Source organism: Podarcis cretensis (assembly GCF_951804945.1).
Source record: "Podarcis cretensis genome assembly, chromosome: 3".
NCBI classification, from domain to species: domain Eukaryota; kingdom Metazoa; phylum Chordata; class Lepidosauria; order Squamata; family Lacertidae; genus Podarcis; species Podarcis cretensis.
The window spans coordinates 40,961,227-40,965,439 of NC_137172.1; positions in this window are offsets into that span (position 1 = coordinate 40,961,227).

Here is a 4,213-nt window from a genome sequence, read left to right on the forward strand (position 1 = left end):
TGAACCCGCACCTTCCTTGCTCCCCTCCATAGACTTCCCCTCTCTTGGATGATGTCATTCCATGCCTTGTCCCATCACGTACCACTGGGCCCATCTCCAAACCACAATGGTTACCCTCTAACCACAGGTCCTGACCTGCCAGAATTGCTATCGTCTTTGGCTCACTGTCAGCCCTAAGAGAAAGAGGGTGACCTCCCTTGCAAAAGAATTCCAAAATCCCTACAGAGGGGTAACAAGTGCTTGAAAATCTCTTATGTCCAGATTTCAAGAAAGTACTGCCATTTTGAACTGCTCTAAAAGGTCTGGAGGGAGGAGGTGGTCCAACCAAGAAGATAAGAGTACTAAAAACCATATGCATCTGGGAGAGTAGAGTAATTTCCACTACACTTTTTCATGTACAACTTGCTTTAGAAATATTATTTTTAATCAACTGTATCTCCATCATGTCCTGTAGGTTAAGCAGGGAAATAGAGTGACCTACCCAAAACTATCCAGTATGAAGCATGACTTAAATGCAGAATGCGAAACTGTGTACCCCTCCTCCCCTAACTGCTCAAATGCAACACAGCTTTCATGTCTCAGTGTAGATGGCAAAGAGAGCAGCGAGGAAAGATCCCAGTTACAAATGGTACGGAATGAACAGCTGCCTGGTGCTGCCTGGGCTTGGTTCATTCAGAGGGGAGAGCAGCTATTCAGGCCCTGTGGACCAAGCCGCCTACTCATGAGCAGCAAATTCAGAAAGGTGGGGTCCCTTCATGATAGTCACAGCCACGCCCCTTCTCAGATTATATAACCTAAGATTACACAATTTTATAATTATAGAATTGTAATAATTAGGGACATATTGCAACAATCTATACACCTAGATCTTCTGGGGGGGGGTTCTCTGCACATATATGGGCAAATGATTTAGAGTCATGTTTGCCATGAAGTTCCATTGTACATAACCAAACTTGCACGCCATTCTCTTAAAAATGAAACACCTTGTGTTCTTGTGTTTTCAGCATTCCTAAATGCTTAAAAGCCCCCCCCCCCTTCATTCTGAGTGGGAGGCGCTAAGATGCTGGAGACAGGGACCCCACTGCACACACTGGGAAAAGTAAAAGCTTGGGAATGACCAAAAGCACTCCCAGGCAACCGGCTTATTGAGTATTCCTTCTGATTTGTTTGTAAGGAGGTCAGAAGACACAGCATCAAAGCAGGTATTGTCTCACATTTTCTAGTCTATTCCCCTGTTACTTTCCGTATCGCAAAAAGTCCAGCCTTTAGGGGAAATAGTTGTGCAAGACCTCCACGTCAACTCTAGCTGTGCAACCTGAATTTGCCAGTATGTGGTTGAATCCAACCTGGAAATACCAACAGCCTGGAAGTGCCGCAAGTGAGAATTGCATCAAGTAACACGGTGAAGTTGAAACTGCATCAAGAGAAAGCTGGTTTCTGTAACCTGTCCGTACCCTGCAAAATTGCCCCCACCTTTTTGCATGCTTTATTTTCCTTCTGCTAGATGTGGGACAGGCAAAGAAGCTGTATCGGGCAGTGTCATCCATCCTAGGAATCCTGCCCTCCCTTCCCCAGGTTTTTTGGACTTCACCAGTTATTGCCTCCGTGCTTTCAAGCTCATCCTTGCAGGTTTTACGAAAAAGCAACTTAGCACTATCCTCGCCCCTAGCTGAGGTCCTGAGCAAAGGTGCTACAATCTGCACCCAGTACCAATGTCCTTACTTTTGCTCTGAAAGCATGTAAAAAGTGGCTTTCCTATGGAGGCTGAGAACAAGTCTTTCTGAAATTGGGATTTGAGGGAAAATGTACAGAGTTAAGGAGCAAGCATAGGAAGTGGCAGAAAAGAAAGTGAGACTGAAGAAGGGAAGAAAAACAGCTGACGGTAGATGGGGCAGAGCAGAGGGGAGGGTGCAACGAAGCAAACAAGCAAAGCATCCTTTGAATATGCCAGTTTGCTGTAGGGCTTCATTGTTTGCTAGCGTCAGAAAATAAGTAACACACAAAGCAAGAAGAGCTGTTGCATGCCGGTCTTGCTGGTGGGCTTCCTGTATGTATCTGTGAGAACAAGGTGCTGGACTTGATAGGCTTTTGGCCTGATGCATCAAAGGTCTTCCTATGTTCCTAGCCATTTTTACCTGTAGAGTGCATATTTTGTACAAATTAACTGATGAGATGCACAGCTTGCAGAGAAAATGGATATCCAATGTTTCCAGAAATCCATTTGGAAGGTGGGGGGAAAGAGGAGTCCTGGGTTCATGGAATAGTAGGCAGTGGTGACAGAAGAGTAATGATTCTTAAGGGGGAAAGGCAAAATTGTAATGTTTTTAAAAGCATCATAATCTTGTTACAGGAAAATATTAATTTCTTTATTTCTTTATGCAAACACCACCATTCTCCATACACATACTATTCTCAACCCAGAAAGGAAAACCCCTCTTCACAGGTCCCACCTTTTTCAACATGAGGCGTGGCATGAATCTACTTCTGCCAAGCTCTTTCCAGATTCCAGCTGCACAGCAACTTCCCTGATTATTCTGCAACACCCACTGCTGAACATGTCAGGTTACGTACACACAGTCTCTTACTTGCTCTTTAAAAATATTGTGGAATTCCAAACATTACTTCCAACATTCCATTGAAGGGTACTTCCTGATGGTGATTTTGCAAGCGGATCTAGTGCACCTCCATTGGTTTCAGTTTGTACACAATTCCATCCCCTACTGATTCCTGCCTCCCTGCCTATTTACACTGCAGATTGCAGTGAAGATAGGATCCAGAGTGGACATCACAAGTGTGCGTGCATACACACAGACACACAACAATGTAAAACAAGTACAGGGAACGTGTGACCCTCCAATGTTGTTGGACTACAGTTCCCATTATTCTTGACCATTAACCAAGCTGGCTAGTGCTAATGGGAGCTGGAGTCCAACAACATCTGAAAGGCCAAGTATTTCTTATCTATGATGCTTCCTATCGCAAGTGTGAATTCTCCCAGTGTTTCCCATATGTAAAATTAACTTGTTGTTTTCCACAATATATCCATGCTTTATCCCTTAAGAATATGTTGCATATGTGTTGAAACTTTGTACATGCAAGCTGCATTGGTGCTCAGCTAGTTGAGTGGTGCACTTTTAGTTCTTTCTTTCTGCATGTGAAAGAGCAGAAATTGAATCTGAAACCATTTGCATGCAACACATGTACTCTACCACTGAACTAGGGCCATTTCAAACTTCTCTACTACCCGGTTTATAATATTGGTGTCTTTCATACTTGGGTTCCATACTTTCATGCTTGGGTTCCATTTCCTTCCAACGAGTTACAAAGAATCAACAGAGGGAGAATCTGCCAAAAAAGCACTTGAACATATTGCCAAGGTGTGCTTGAATGCAGCAGAAGAGTTGTCAGCCAACTTCCTGCATTACTACTTCCAAACATAATTTCACTGGAGTAGCTATCCTTTTGTCAGAGGCATAAATCTTGTACTTGCATGTCACTGCAAGCCCTGCTTCTGATGCGTTTTGTTCTGACTTTGTATAGGTCTAAATGTCTTCATAGTTATGTTAATTCATATTAATATTTGGCTTCTATAAAGTTAGTTATTCCAGGAAAATGTACTCTTTAAGGGTACATTCCTGTGTACAGCCAGTCAGCTTGAATCCCATCTATCAAACTGCACAGCACTGCAGCTTAAGTTAATAGATCAGGGGTACCACCCTGCATAAGCGGGTACTGTAATTCATGTCCTCAATTGCACTTTGCATTCCTTCTGGACAGATGGTCCAGAGAATAGGTTCAACCATTCAACGTATTTCAAGTTTAATATGGCAATGGTAGACTCAAACCAAAAGAGTACCATAATGTTTTAAATTCCTTTCTGTTTATCCGTATCAGAACGGCTCAAGGTGGGTAACTCCTGAGCCAACAATTGCAACAATTAAACTGCACTTATCCCATCCTACTTCTCTATACAGTAGGAGCTTCTGCACTACTTGGAGACAAAAATCAGTTAAATAGGGTTTAAAACTGTACAGGAACATAGGAAGCTGCTGAACCATCTAGTCCAGCATTTGTCCATGGAACCCAGTAATGTCTACTCCAGACTTCCCCAGCTAATGACTTCAAGAGGTTTCGGACTACAATTGCATCAGCCCCAGCCAGTGCATGCTGACTATGGTTGATGGGAATTAAGGTTCAAAACCTCTGGAGGGCA